We start from the raw sequence: 16139 nt of genomic DNA on the forward strand, positions 1-16139 counted from the left end.
TTCTGTAGCTTTTTCCACACCATCACCTCTAACTGTTCCTTCCCCACCACGATCCCAGTCCTCTCTCCACACTCCCATTGTCGAAGTGTCCCGCAGCCCCTCCAGCAGTATTTCCACCCCACACTACACCGAGTTATAATGTTTTTTTTGTAATAAAAATGCCCATTTGGTTGGTTTCAAACCTTTATTAAAAAAGTTTTTTTTAACTTTAAAAACAGTTTACACAAAAAAAAATATTTTAAATAAAAGTTAAATTATTGTTTACACTGGTTGTCTGTCATTTCTTTCTGCGGCGAAATATGTTTAAAAAAAAGGTTAAATACAGGGTATTTAAAAGGTAAAAAGGTATTCAAAACCAGGTATATAACTGTGGGTAAATTTTAGCTTTTTGCCACAGTTGTGTTCCTGGTTGTGTTTGAAGCAAAGTATTTCACCTGAAAAGTTGTGTTTATTGTTGGTGATTTCCTAACAATGTACACAACTTTTGTTAAAAGGTGAAATACTTTGCATAAAACACAACCAGGTACACACCTGTGGCCTAAAGCTAAAAATAGTAAGACCATGACAAGATAGCCAACTTTGGTTGGCAAAGGTATATACTGTTGGTCCAGAAGGTACACAAGTTTGGTTAGGGCACAAATCTTTCACACTCTGTCATCCTGCCAGTGTACTCTGCCTTGAGGTGACATAAAGTATAGTGCAAAATTGTCCCTCATTACTGAAACCGTCACAGAACTTCTAGTGGTAATATTTCCAATGACAACATCCATCTTCGCCAGTAACTTGCTCTTCTCTCCAACCTGCACTTTCTCCTCTACAACCTGTCAAAGAAGGGCTGTAGGAACATGCTATATATAGTTTTCCAGTAGCCAATCCCTTTCGGAAGGCCACAAGGGTCAATTTTAAAAACCAGATCCGGCGTAATCCGTCGAAAAACGGATAAAAAAACGGATGAACCGGATGAGACGGATCCGGTTTTGTCTGTCAAGAACAAGACGGATCCGGCAGAAAACCGGATCCGGCACTTCAGGTTTTACAAAACATTTGCCGGATCCGGCATTCCGGCACGACGCCGGATCGCGCCTGACGCCGAAAACCTGATGTGTGAAAGTAGCCTAAGGCTACTGACGTTGAGCAGGGGCGCCACATCATCAACAGCTAGGGTGCCAACCTTCACAGTCAGGAAGGGACACATTAGGGCTTATTAGGGTGAGTTTACCCCCCCCTCCTTTGATAATTAAACATTTTTTCTATGTGTCAATTTTTGGGCACTGTTGTAAGCCCGATATCACCCAGTCTTTTAGAATTTTCTAAAAAATTTTTAAAAAGAATTGAATTAAAGGTTTATTTTTAGGGGTTTACCAATTTTGTGCTTTCTTGGTCCGTTTTTGAATATTTTGGTCCCTACACATTTTTTCTAAGGTTTTCTTTATATATATATATATATATATATATATATATACACTGCACAGTACTACTTCCCCTGTTTTGTTTATACATATATACACTGCACAGTACCACTTCTCCTATCCTGTATATACACTGCACATTACTACTTCTCCTGTCCTGTATATACATATATACACTGCACAGTACCACTCCTCCTGTCCTGTATATATACACTGCACAGTACCACTTCTCCTGTCCTGTATATACATATATACACTGCACAGTACCACTCCTCCTGTCCTGTATATATACACTGCACAGTACCACTTCTCCTGTCCTGTGTATATTTACACTGCACAGTACCACTTCACCTGTCCTGTATATATATATATATAGTGCACAGTACCACTTCTCCTGTCCTGTATATACACTGCACAGTACCACTTCTTCTGTCCTGTGTATATATGCACTGCACAGTGCCACTTCACCTGTCATATACGGTATATATATATATATGTATACAAACTGCACAGTACCACTTCTGCTGTCCTGTATATACACTGCACAGTGCCACTTCTCCTGTCCTGTCCTGTTGTTGGAGAGGTGACATTGGACTTTGGAACTTTGGAAAGGTCAGTACTTTATTATTTTCAGTATTAATATGGGAAAATAAAAAAAAAATATTGGAAAACACATTTAAAAGGATTATCCCAAGTAATTCCTTATCCCAAGAACTTTCCAATCGCTGGGGTCTAACCGCTGGGACCCCCATGATCCCGAGGACTGACGCTCTAAAGAGCATCATGTAAATGGAGCTGTGGTCAATCATGCGCACTGCGGCGCCATTCACATGTGGCTCTTCAAATAACGCCTCTAAGAGGATTGTTGAGGGGAACGACAAAGTATAGCAAAACTTACTAATCAGGGGTGGGGAGTGTATGTGGGCTGTTGGGGTTTGTGAAACGGGGCTGCTTTTTTGTCCCAGTCCGGCCCTGCTGGACAATGTTTCCAAGCAAAGATTTAGTGTTGTAAGAAGTGGATATTAATTAGCGCTTGTGGAATGGGGAATTTTGGGTGGACACTGCAGACTTTTTATAGTTTTTAACAATTTAGTCTTCAACAATTTATGTCTTCATTGTTGACTTAGTTACATTCTCATTGTAATTCCTGAAAGTTATAGAGCTGTTGTCTGTGGTATGAGTTTATTCCTTTGCTTATTTTGCAGAATGGTATCATATTGAAATCCTGGAGTGACAAGTCTTTTGCACAGCAGCTCATCGTCCTCTGAAAGTCCATCCTTTAGATTGTAACCAAGGATCCTGGCAATCCCAGATTGATGTGGCATAATTGACTTGTCCTTTATTTTTTGAGGGTCAACCTCATCCTCCAGACAATTCTCAGACATCAAAGTCCTCATTCTCTGGAGCTCTTTAACCTCATGTTCCATTCGTTCCACTCCAAATGTCTGTACACGTTTCCAGAAAGTATTATTGAAGTAGACATACATATCCCAGTCCAAATTATTCCACGATTTTACCTTTTCTTGAGTTTCTACAGTTAGTGTTTTCTTAGTACTGTTGCTTCTGCTATTGAGACGGAAAGACAACACATCATAAAAAGACCAGCAGAGAGCGTCCTTCAGGAGAATAAGAGACTCATCATAATATTCTGTGATCAGCACCAGATCAAATATGTTGTCCATTGCATGCCATGCTAATATTGATTGCTCAGGGGAACCATTAAGCTCAAAACCAAGATCAAAAGTCATATAATTCTTAGCAATGCTGATTAATCCATCTGTATCTTTGTAAAATATATTTGAATTGTTTAAAAAATCTTCCAGATTTTGAGCCTTTTTGAAAAATCCATAGTGATTGTTATAGGAAAAAGATGATTCCATCTGAGAGACTGGATTTCGCAGGATGGTGAAGTAGAATGTGTCCTCTGGCATCACTTTTTCTACCTGTTCAGAATACATTAATTCACTAATTAATTTTTTATTCAAATAATTTTTAGCAATATTTTATTATAATTAGGCTAACTCTGGAGCTAGAGAATATAAGGATAGAAAATCCGCTGTCTTTTACAGTGGAACCAAAGGAGAAGAAGCCGAATATGTGGTTGAAAAGCGTTATTCAAAGGCTGAAATGGGAAAAAATAAAATACTTTTATTAGGACAGAGTGGGGAAATGGTGGAACTACCAACAGGAGAGTGCCTGCACTTACATACAATGGAATACAGCACAATGGATTAAATACATACACAATGACAAAAAATGCACACGAGGGGCGGACATACCGCATGTGCAACCGGTGCACCTGCACCGGGGCCCGGAGGTGGAGGGGGGCCCTTGTAGGATGGCTAATAATGAGGGCAATCTGGCCTGTTTATCCAGCCTCGAGGCTCTAGGGGGGCCCTGGCCAGATTGCCCTCATGTGCGGCCGGCAGGGAGCGATCTCTGCAGCTAAGCTGCCTGCATGAGAAAATGGCAGCGGCAGTCAGAGGTGCGGCTGGATGACATCATCATTCAGTGCTGAGGCCGCGGTGCCAGTGAGAGGAGCAAGTGTGTAGGGCAAGACAGGAGAGGGGGAGGAGAATAAGCCTCGCCCATCGGACCAGACCTCGGTGATTTGCATACATCGAAAGACAGATTAAAAAGGTATTTTTGCATTAAAGGAGAGGGGTCAGGGGCTATGAAAGGTACTGCTAGAATACTTATGCGACGCACAATTGAGTGATATCTTTACCTGATATCACAAAAAATGGGTGACAGATTCCCTTTAAGCCAAGCATTTAACTCCTTAAGCTCCCACTGTCTTTCATTTGATCCATATTGCACAGGCAGTTTTCCAGGGAACGCTACCTTGGAAGTCCTCCCCTTCTGCTTGCAGCCTAATGCGTTAATATTTTTCTTAAATATCCTCATCCTTCCATTTATTTGTAATTGGTTGCCACATGGACCATGACAGCTAAATCATCACAAATACCCCACAGCAATTTATCAACTCGTTCCACCACATTCCAAACCCTCTGGCATGAGGGAGACAGCATGCCAATCAGTGGAGTCAGTCTTGATGTCTAATTATTTTATCCGTTTTCCTAACTTTATAAATCACTATAACGAGCTACTACCGTATATACTCGTATATAAGCCAATTTTTTCAGCACATTTTTTGTGCTGAAAACGCCCCCCTCGTCTTATACACGAGTCAATTGTCCCAGAAAGCAGGCAGGGGAGCGGCGGAGAACTGGGTCACAGAGGCAGGAGCCGGCAGCTATGGCTAAAGTCTGTGCCGCTGCTAAAGAGAAATGAATATTAATTTCTCTTATAGCGTGCACAGTGACAGCTGCAGCCGCAGTCGCCAGCTTCCAGAAGACATCCTCCTCAACCTCCAGCGTGCCCTCGTAGCATCTCGTTCCCGCCGCTCTCACAGCATCTTGTTGGTTTCGGCTTCCAGCAGCTCTTCCGGTGCTGAGCAATCACGTGGCCCGGCTCATTAAGGTAATGAATATGCACGCGCCTCCACTCCCATTGGCGTGGAGGGAATATTCATTACCTTAATGAGTGGGGCCACTTGATTGCTCAGCACAGGAAGAGCTGCTGGCGCTGGAACGAGGTGCTGTGAGGACACACTGGAGGGATGAGTAGGATGGTCTTTTCTTTTTGTAATAGTTAGCATGTATACAAGGACAGGAGGGGGGGAGTCACACATACCAGGCCAGCTACGGGGGAGCCATGAATACCAGGACAGGACGGGGAGCCATGCATTACAGGACAGCGACAGTGGGAGCCATGCATACCAGGACAGGTTGGGGGGAGCCACGCATACCCGAACAGGGATGAGGGGACAATGCATACCCGGCTTATACTCGAGTCAATAAGCTTACCCAGTTTTACGTTGCAAAATTAGGTACCGCGACTTATACTCAGGTCGGCTTATACTCGAGTATATACGGTATTTATCCTACCTACCTTACTCTCCCTCCTGCTACTAGCCTCTGTAGTGTCGTGATGTCGGCGATAAAGAATTCAGAGACGTACGCTGATGTGCTGGTGCTTGGCTGCCAGGCCGTGCTTTTCTTTATTCCTTACTTCCTCCTTCCTCTCTACGTCCCTCCCCCGACTCCTCCTCTCCCCTACATCACTGTTACTAGGCAAAGAATGCAAACAAGGGCAACAGCCCACAAACAACAGGAGATGTGACAACATCACACCTCTTCTTTTCTCACAACAAAAAAAAAAACTGAAACATTTGAAGAATATTGTCGTTCAAACATTAAGTCTCACTGCAGAACATAGTCTGTAAGGTGGGCAGGTGGTCTTTGATAGGTCCTAGTCGGATAGCGGTGAGACAGCCCATCACCAGATGAGCCCTGAGTATCCCCGGAGACATCCCCTGTTAGGCTTACGGCATCTCCAGTCTCTGGCAGGAAGTCGTCGCTCTCCGCTTCCTCAATAGGGTGGTTTTTGGGACTTGGCCCCGGAGTTTTTTAAAGTGGGACACATTTCGTGTGACCTGACGACTTTGATTCCGGGCAGTAACCATGGTGCCCTTAACGTCTATAACTTGAAAGGGTTCCGGATAGTACGGTGACGCAAACTTGCTAGTCGCTTTTAACCTTTGTGCCAGGACCCAATCGCCCACCTGTATTGCCGGCTGTCTGCCTCGATGGTTGCGCTTATCTGCGTACCGTTTCATCTTTTCCTTTGATATGGAGTCATTAATAGAAATCGGGGTCTGGACGGAGATTGCTGGAATGCTTGGAAGTTTGACCCGTAAGGGCCTGTTGAACAGTGCCGTTGCAGGTGGTATTCCCGTTGTAGAGTGGGGTGTAGCCCTGTACTGTCTGAGGAATGCGTTCAACTCTTGCTGTAAGTCCTTGTGCTCCATGGTAGCAATCCTTAGGGTCTTGTTGAGCGATTGCATGAATCGATCGACTTCTCCGTTGGCCTGAGGCCAGCAAGGAGTTATTTTCCGGTGTGTGAAACCCAGGTAGGTTGCGAAGGACTGAAAGTCTGTGCTATTAAAAGGCGGTCCATTGTCAGATTTCACGATCTCAGGTATGCCATATGCCGAGAAGATCTTGTCTAATTTTGGTAAAACAGCCTTGGCCGAGGTTGTAGAAACATGTTCGGTGACTGGACACCTTGAAAAGTCATCCATGATCACCAGCAGATAGGAGCTATCTGGTAGACTGCAGAAATCGATGCTAACAGCTATCCATGGGCCGGCTGGCAGGGGTGTCATTTGTAATGGTGCACGTCTATGGGCAACTGTAGTGGCTTGGCACGGTATGCATGTTTTAACGAGTGCCTCTACCTTTTTGTCAAGTCCGGGAAACCACACTTTCTCCCGAAGTAGCTGCTTCGTTTTCACGACCCCTTGATGAGCTTCATGCGCCAGATCCAGTACCCTGCTCTGAAGTTTCTGAGGTATCACCAGGCGATTATCTCTTAAGAGCATATTTGAGTCTGATACTGATAGTGAATGTCTCGCGTTAAAGAAAACCTCCAGGTACCCAGCCTGATCAGGAGGGTGAAGGCGGGCCTCAGCGAGAAAACTGCTCCAGTTCTTGGACCGAACCGTCTCTATCACAAATTGAAGTTGGTGATCGGCATCCAGCGCTTGCTTAATTTCCTGTATGGTCATAGCTTTCGGTACCGAATGGGCGACGACAAAGTTGACATGCTCCTCCGCCAGAATCGTCGCGGGGATGTCGTCTGTGGTGGGCTGTGGTGCTGGGTGTCTCGAGAAATAGTCTGCGGGATTTCCAGCTCCCGCCTCGTATCTCAACTGGAGATGATAGTTCTGTAAGCGGAGCAACCAGCGTTCAAGACGCGGGGGAGGCTTTGACGAGGGCTTATTGAAAATTGGAACGAGTGGCTTGTGGTCAGTTATCACTGTGAATTGATGTCCAAAAAGGTATAAATGGAAATGAAGGCACCCCCACACAACTGCCAGGGCTACTCTCTCAGTTTGTGAATATCGCTGCTCTGTATCCGTTAGTGTCTTGCTGGCATATGAGATTGTGGATATGTCGCCTGCGCTAGACACTTGTGTGAGAATTGCCCCTAGGCCTACTGGACTAGCATCCACCAGTAGCTGTGTGGGTTTTGACGTGTCAAAATAGGCCATGACAGTGTCGCTGGTTAGGTTGGTTTTCAATGCGTCAAAAGCTGCTTGCTGCTCAGTACCCCATGTCCACGGAGAGTCTTTCTTTGTGAGCTTTCGCAGAGGTTCAGAAGCAGTGGCTAGGTCAGGTATAAATCGCCCACAGTATGTGACCAGTCCTAGGAAGCTGCGAACATCTGACACATTTTGCGGTGGGCTAGCCGATTTTATGGCAGCCACTTTCTGTGGGTCAGCTGAAACTCCTTGTTCAGAAAAGATGTATCCAAAAAAAGTTAATGATTTTTGGTTAAATTCACATTTTGACGGATTGACAGTGAGATTGCAGGCTTGGAGTCTTTGAAACACTTGTTCTAGGCGATTGTCATGTTCCTCTTGGGTTGTGCCATAAATGAGAATATCATCACTGACGTTGAGGACTCCTGCAATGCCAGACAGAACCTGGCTGACGATATTCTGAAAAATTTCTGCGGCCGATGAGATGCCAAAGTTCAATCTCTTAAATCTGCGCAGGCCCATATGCGTGCTAAAAGTTGTAATGTACCTGGAGTCTGGATGCAATTCAAGTTGATGATAGCCCGAGTTTAGGTCAATTTTCGAAAATACCTTCGCACCATTCAGGTCTGCGAGAATGTCATCAATAGTGGGCGTGATGTGCCTTTCTCTTTGGATCGCCTGATTGGCGTGGCGCATATCCACACATAGTCGGATTTTACCTGGCTGCTTCGGTTTAGGTGCAACAACGATTGGTGAAACCCAGGGGGTCGGGCCTTCAACGCGTTCGACGACATCGGACGCCTCCAGGTTTTGCAGTTCTTGCTCCACAAGCTTGCGGACATGGAATGGAATGCGCCTGTGGGGCTGAATAGAGGGCTGTACTGACGGATCTATATGCAATTTTATTTGAACATCCTTTAGCTTACCTAGGCCTTTAAAGAGATTTGGGTACTTCTGCATAATGAGGTGGGCCGAAGGACCTGTAATGCTGTTGACAAGGTTCACAAGGCCCAGAGATATTGCACTGGTACAGCTGAGAAGTGTGTCCGCAGAGCATTCTACCACATAAAAGGTGTCAGTGATGGACTTTCCTTCAGCTGCAACTTCTGACTGAAATTTTCCGCACAGGGGCAGTGCAGCTGCTGAGCCATAAGGAAAAATCTTTATATTAGTACTTTGTAGAGTAGGTTTGTTTAGGAGCTGGTTGTAGACAGTATGACTGATGACGTTGACTGATGCCCCCGTGTCTACCAGGGCTTCTATTGGATTGCCATTCACTAGGATTACTCGTTTTGGATTAGTAACTGCGTGCACAGTATTAGATCCCTCTTCCGTCACGGAGAATAAATAGGTGCTGTGGGACTCGTCATTAATCTGCAGTGTTTGGATCTTTGGTGGCCTAGGTTGTGCGGTGGTATGAGGAGATTGTGGCTTGGATCTACACAACTTTGCAAAATGATTTTGCTTTCCGCAATTATGACAAGTTCCTCCCTTTGCTGGGCAGACATTCTGGTGAGGATACGATCCACCGCAGTTGTAACATGTGGCTGCCTGCGTGCGAGGCACATTTGGTTTCTGTGTAAGCTTTGCTATAGAAGATGTCGCGTCTGGCTCATGCTCGATGTTCTCTATCAGTTTAGCTTGTTTGTCTGCAGCATCATTTATACGCGCTGTATCTAGCAACTTCGCTAACGTCATGGTGGGGTCTCTGAGTGCTTGTCTCCTTAACTTGGAGGAAATACATCCTTGTACGATCTGCATTTGGATTTCTTTGTCTACTTCCGCAAATGCACAGTGCGCTGCAAGGTGTCGTAGCCGGACATGATACTCAGCCATGCTTTCTGTTGGCGACTGCTTTGACTGCCTGAACTTAAAAATATCAAATGCCGGATTTCTGTGAGGGGAGAAGTGCTTGCTTAACGCAGCTTTGCTGAGCTCATAGTCCTTGTCCTCCCCTGTATTCGGCAGAGTAGTGAATATATCGTAAACCTGCTCCCCTGCGTAGTGTAACAGCATGGCTTTTTTCCGGGTATCATCAGAGACATTCATGGCTTGCAGAAATATCTCGAATCGCTTTAGCCATTTATCCCAAGATACTGCCAGGTTTGCTTGGGACTGATGCACATCAAAAGCAGGAAATGCGGGTAGACAAGCCATAGTGAGTGCTGATAGCCTTGTAGACTGTTCGTGGGACTGAAATACCTGTGGCTGATGAATGAACGCTTCCTCGTCGCCAGTTGTAGTGTCGTGATGTCGGCGATAAAGAATTCAGAGACGTACGCTGATGTGCTGGTGCTTGGCTGCCAGGCCATGCTTTTCTTTATTCCTTACTTCCTCCTTCCTCTCTACGTCCCTCCCCCGACTCCTCCTCTCCCCTACATCACTGTTACTAGGCAAAGAATGCAAACAAGGGCAACAGCCCACAAACAACAGGAGATGTGACAACATCACAGCCTCCCTCCTAGTTGTTAGGGACTAGGGAGAACAGTAGTCACTAGTGTTGCCATTTATCAGATGACATCATTGCATCGTTACTAGATATGAGAGGATATTTTGAATTTGCCAAATTTTCCCTAAAAATTTGATTCTTGGCGAATAAATTTGCATTAATTTCACTACTGCAAAGCTTATAATTGCTCAGAAAATACACAAAGGAAGAGAGAGAACTCAGCGGACCATAAGAGCTTATACTTTACAAAGAGAGAGAGGAGCCCGCTGACAATAAGAGCTTACACTTTACAGTGCCTTGCGAAAGTATTCGGTCCCCTGGAACTTTTCAACCTTTTCCCACATATCATGCTTCAAACATAAAGATACAAATGTAAATTTTTGGTGAAGAATCAACAACAAGTGGGACACAATTGTGAAGTTGAATAAAATTTTTGGGTTATTTTAAATTTTTGTGGAAATTCAAAAGCTGAAAAGTGATGCGTGCAATATTATTCGTCCCCTTTACTTTCAGTGCAGCAAACTCACTCCAGAAGTTCATTGTGGATCGCTGAATGATCTAATGTTGTCCTAAATGACTAATGATGATAAATATAATCCACCTGTGTGTACTCAAGTCTCCGGATAAATGCACCTGCTCTGTGAATAACATGCCCCATATATTGCTCCATGCAGTATAATGAGCACCATATATTGCTCCATACAGTATTATGGGCACCACATAGTGTTCCATACAGTTTAATGAGCCCTATATATTGCTCCAGACAGAATAATGAGCCCCATATAATGCTCCAAACAGTGTAATGGGTACCACATAGTGCTCTATACAGTATTATGAGCCTCATGTATTGCTCCATACAGAATGAGTCCCATATAATGCTCCATACAGAATATGATGGGCCCCATATAATGCTCCATATATAATGGGCCCCATATTAGGCTCCATATACAACCCCTGGCAAAAATTATGGAATCATCGGCCTTGGAGGATGTTCATTCAGTTGTTTAATTTTGTAGAAAAAAAGCAGATCGCAGACATGTCACAAAACTAAAGTCAATTCAAATGGCAACATTCTGGCTTTAAGAAACACTAAAAGAAATCAAGAACAAAAAATGTGGTAGTCAGTAATGGTTACTTTTTTAAACCAAGCATAGGGAAAAAATTATGGAATCACTCAATTCTGAGGAAAAAATTATGGAATCATGAAAAACAAACCAACAAAAAAACACTCCAACACATCACTAGTATTTTGTTGACCACCTCTGGCTTTTATAACAGCTTGCAGTCTCTGAGGCATGGACTTACTTAATGAGTGTCAAACAGTACTCTTCATCAATCTGGCTCCAACTTTCTCTGATTGCTGATGCCAGATCAGCTTTTCAGGCTGGAGCCTTGTCATGGGCCATTTTCTTCAACTTCCACCAAAGATTTTTAATTGGATTGAGATGTGGACTATTTACAGGCCATGACATTGACCTTATGTGTCTTTTATCAAGGAATGTTGTCACAGTTTTTGCTTTATGGCAGGACGCATTATCATATTGAAAAATGCGTCTGTGATCTGCTTTTTTCTACAAAATTAAACAACTGAATGAACATCCTCCAAGGCAGGTGATTCCATAATCTTTGCCAGGGGTTGTATAATGGGCTCCATATGATGCTCCACATATAATGGGCCCCATATAATGCTCCAGTCTATAATGGGCCCCATATTATGCTTCAGTATAATGGGCCCCATATAATGCTCCAGTGTATGATGGGCCCCTTATGATGCTCCATATATAATGGGCCCCATATGATGCTCCACATATAATGGGCCCCATATGATGCTCCAGTCTATAATGGGCCCCATATTATGCTTCAGTATAATGGGCCCCATATAATGCTCCAGTGTATGTTGGGCCCCTTATGTGCTCCATATATAATGGGCCCTATATGATGCTCCAGTATATAATGAGCTCCATATTATGCTTCAGTATAATGGGCCCCATATGATGCTCCAGTATATGATGGGCCCCATATATTGCTCAAAGCATTTAAAAAGAAAAAAAAAAACTGAAATCCTCACCCCTCCTCGCTGGCCACTGCTCTGCTCTGGACTCCTCTGTGTTGGTGTCTTCTGGGTCTCTGCACTGTGACTGTTCAGGCAGAGGGCGCACAGACGTGACGTCACTGCACCCTCTGATCTGAAATGTCACAGTTAGAAGACGTCGCAGCGGAGGAGCGGGAAGAGGTAACTATTGCAAGTGCCCAGGACCTGAGCAAGTGAGGGAGGGGTGGACTCTTTATTAGCCCATGTGGCAACATTTCAGTTGCACAGCAGAGAAAGGTTATGTTATGGATGTGAAATGTTGCCACATTGGCTAAGGCCGGGGTCACACTGGCGAGGAATATGGCCGAGTGAGAGGCGCTAAAAGCACACATTAGACACGGACCAATGATTCTCTATGGAGTCCCTCGCACCAGCCGGATATTTCTCATCTGTATTCTACGCTCCGTGCCAATCGCAGCATGCTGCGATTGTCAGCGTACTACGGCCGTAGTACGCCAATGCAAGTCTATGGGTGCACAAAAAATACGGATTACACATGGACCACACGTGTGACCTGCGAGCAATATGCAGGTCTTTTGGCTGGTGACAGGAAATGGGCCAATCCATCATCAGGAAGTCTAGACATGCAAATGAGCTCAAAAAGCGCTCCAGACATCCAGGAAGTACGCCTCCACGGAATACAGCAGCATCATGGCGTCCACTTACATAAATGTGGAGATGATAATAGTCCTGGTGCAGGAGCGTCCCGAAATCTGGGACCAACGCGATGCCAATTATTCCAACAGGGCAAGAAAGGAGGCGTCATGGAGGCGCATCTGTCGCGAGATGTACCATGACTCTGGTGATCGACCTCGTGAGGAGCAGCATAAAATTCGTAAGTACAAGCCAAAACATGAGTAACCTTAGCGCACAACAAAAAAGGAATATAGAATCAGCACCCCCCTTCCTGTGCATGTACTTTTTTCCTCATGAGGCCGTTAGATTTGGATGTGACACGTGGATTCACACAGCCATAATTTGGGTTTAGGCCACAAGCTCCTCATCCTCCTAGACAAACCAATTATTAAGTGTAGCTAAAGAGACCCTGTGTATCTGCCAATTAGATATGCCACCATGGGTAGAAAGCACACCCCAGAAGGCCACATGCCTAGACTACTGGTAGCAAATGTGACCTATCAAATATGTGAATTTGACAATATTTCCTGTCACATTGCAGTGGAAGATGTGATGAGACACTGGCGAAGCATCCAGGACCAATACCGCCTGGAACGCCAGCAGCGGTCCAGGAATGGGGATGCGGGATACGTAAAACGAAAATATATCTATTACGACCGCCTCTCCTTCCTCGCCCCAATTCTGGATCTGAGACCGTAAGTAGATACCTTACACCACATTACACAGATACTTTACAGGGCCAAAAATATTGATGTATTTTTGCCTCTGTTCTATTTCATAACAGAACTCAATCCAACCTTACGGATCAAGGAACGGGCTCAGAGACAGAGCCCATAATTGATCCTGTAGGGGATGAGGTGGCTGGCCCATCTTCTCCCCCTACAAGAAGCATGGGTGAAGATGAGTCATCACAGGAGAACCCATTGGCTGCCCAACAAACCACACCACCAGGACGGTCTGCTGCTGCCCCATCACCCATCCTGGAAGAGCCGGGCAACTTGAGCAGCAGCCCAACTGACCAGATCAGGGGATCCCCACAGGCTGCTGTTACATCCCGGCGAGGCCGAAGAAGGCGCCAGGTCGCTGTTCAAGAGAGCAGGACCAATGTGGACACAGGGGTGCTAATTTATTTATCTAGAGTCACTACAGATGATGGGGAGGAGGCCTACTCACATAGCCTGACCCTTTATCTCCGTACCCTTTCCCGTGAGGTCAGGCTCCATATTAGATGATGTTTTCAGATCCTGCTTAGCACCCCCCCCCAATACCCCATATGAGCTTTTCGAATATCTGGAGAGGTGGCAGCTTTCCCCATGAAATCTAATGCACATGAGACCACCCACACAGATGCTTGCTCAAGCAGGGTCTGAACATCCTCTAATACGTGGGCCTACACCTCACCCCCTTCCTCCCCCTACCCAACCTTCCCAACAGCAGCAACAGATTTCTGGCTCTAGCCAACCCCACCAATATGGCCACTTATTCCCACCCAGTGTTGGAGGCTGGTCCCAACCTGGTTGGGGACGACATGGCTATATTGGTGGGTATGAGACACGGGCCTACCCGCCCCAACAAGATGCCCCTCAGCAGTATTACTATGGCCACTACCCCCAACAATCACAGGAGGAAGGTCAGTACCAACAGCATGGGCAACAGTATGCACCCACACAGGGCGATGTTGCTCAATGTAGTCAGCAGCAACCACAGGCTGCTCCTCCGCCTTCTCCTTCCCCAACATTCCACAATTTATAAGTGGCTTAAAACATGGAATTAGTAAACCCATACTGTACATGAGTGTTCTTAATCGGTCTGATGGGAGGAGATGTCCAGTGTGTTTGAACTGGTGGTTAAAATCCCAAGGCAAAGTAAAAAAGAGGTTTTCTCCAGCAGCAAAATGAGCTAAAACAGATAATACTAACATTTCTTATGCCGGTTTTCAAATCATATGATTAAGACACCATGACAGGCAAGGCTACATTATGCGTTTCTGAGACATATTACATGTCTGTAAAAAATACAATATTTCACGGGGCTATACTGGCAAAGTCAAAGGATCAAAATAGAGTACTCACTTGATAATGCATAGAAAAGGCGTGCTGTCCATATTCTCTTAGTCCAATTTAGGCCAGCTAACTATATTCCAAAATCAAGGCAAACAGCCTCAAGACCATCACGCTCTCTCTATGTATTATCAAGTCAGTCTTCTAATTTGATCCTTTGACTTTCCCAGTATAGTGCGGTGAAATATTGTGTTTATTACAGACATGTAATATGTGTCAGAAACGCGTAAGGTAGCCTTGCCTGTCATGGTGGCTTATTAATATGATTTGAAAACCTTCAGAATAAATGTTAGTATTATCTTGTGTAGCTCATTTTGATGATGGATAACTCCTCTTTTTTACTTTGGATTCCAAATGTGTACAGTTGCAATGTTGTTATTGCACTATGTTTGTTGTAGGATATGTTTGTAATTTTGTTTGAACAACAATGTTGAAATATGCCAAAAGCCCAATTTGGGCCATTGCCCAAGTTTTTCATAGGGCAAGAATATGTTTGCCTTACAAACTAAAAAAAAACCCACAAAAAAGCCAAAAGTAAAAATTGGCCAACTACACTTTACGTCTCTGTCTTAATTGTCCAAACCCATATCAAAATACGCTTACCAAATCAAATCAACAGTCATAGATTCAGAAGGGGTAGAAATATATATATTTTGACACACATCAAACCAACATTGCCAACATAGATCCAGCATGCTCTTGCCAAGGTTCCCTCTGAGGTGCCATAAAGTAATTAGTGAAAAGATCACGCACTTTGAGGCCAGAGATGGGTCTACGTTGATGGTTGATAGGTGGTCTCACCCTACGCACATTGTCCAGCCTACGCACAACACCAGCACAGGAGGAACAATCATGTATCCTGGTGAAGTTATGAAGTACCACACAGGCTTTCACTACTTCATTAACATTTTGTTCACTCAGCTGAATGGCAGACTGGAGTACCCGCCATTTGGCACAAAGAATGCCAAAGGAACACTCCACCAGTCGCCGAGCACGTGATAGGCGCAAGTTAAATATCCTGAGCCTGTGGTGAAGGTTGCGCCGGGGATATGGCCTCATGACATTGCGCGTTAACTGAAAGGCCTCATCTGCCACAAGAACATAAGGGACAGATTCTTGAGTGGAGCCTGGTAGCTGGCATGGTGGTGGTAGATCCAACTGGTTGGTGCGTAGCTGCCGAGCCATAATGGAAGTATTGAAGACTTTAGAGTCTCCCGTCCTTCCATAGGCCCCAATGTCAACAATTATAAACTTGTATTGAGGGTCGGCCAGAGCCAACAATACAACAGAAAAGTATTGTTTATAATTGAAGAATTGGGAGCCAGAGTTCGGCGGCTTACGTCCCCGGATATGTTTGCCATCAAGGGCCCCAATACATTTGGAA

At 44.8% G+C, this 16139-nt stretch overlaps 1 pseudogene; it reads right to left on the bottom strand.

Annotated features, from left to right (window-relative positions):
- Positions 1-230: 230 nt before the first annotated feature.
- LOC141091171 (galactose-3-O-sulfotransferase 2-like) overlaps positions 231-16139 on the bottom strand; it is a 132943-nt pseudogene continuing 117034 nt past the window's right edge.

This window comes from Dendrobates tinctorius, unplaced genomic scaffold, assembly GCF_039654945.1.
Source record: "Dendrobates tinctorius isolate UK_male_01 unplaced genomic scaffold, ASM3965494v1 ptg000049l, whole genome shotgun sequence".
NCBI lineage: Eukaryota > Metazoa > Chordata > Amphibia > Anura > Dendrobatidae > Dendrobates > Dendrobates tinctorius.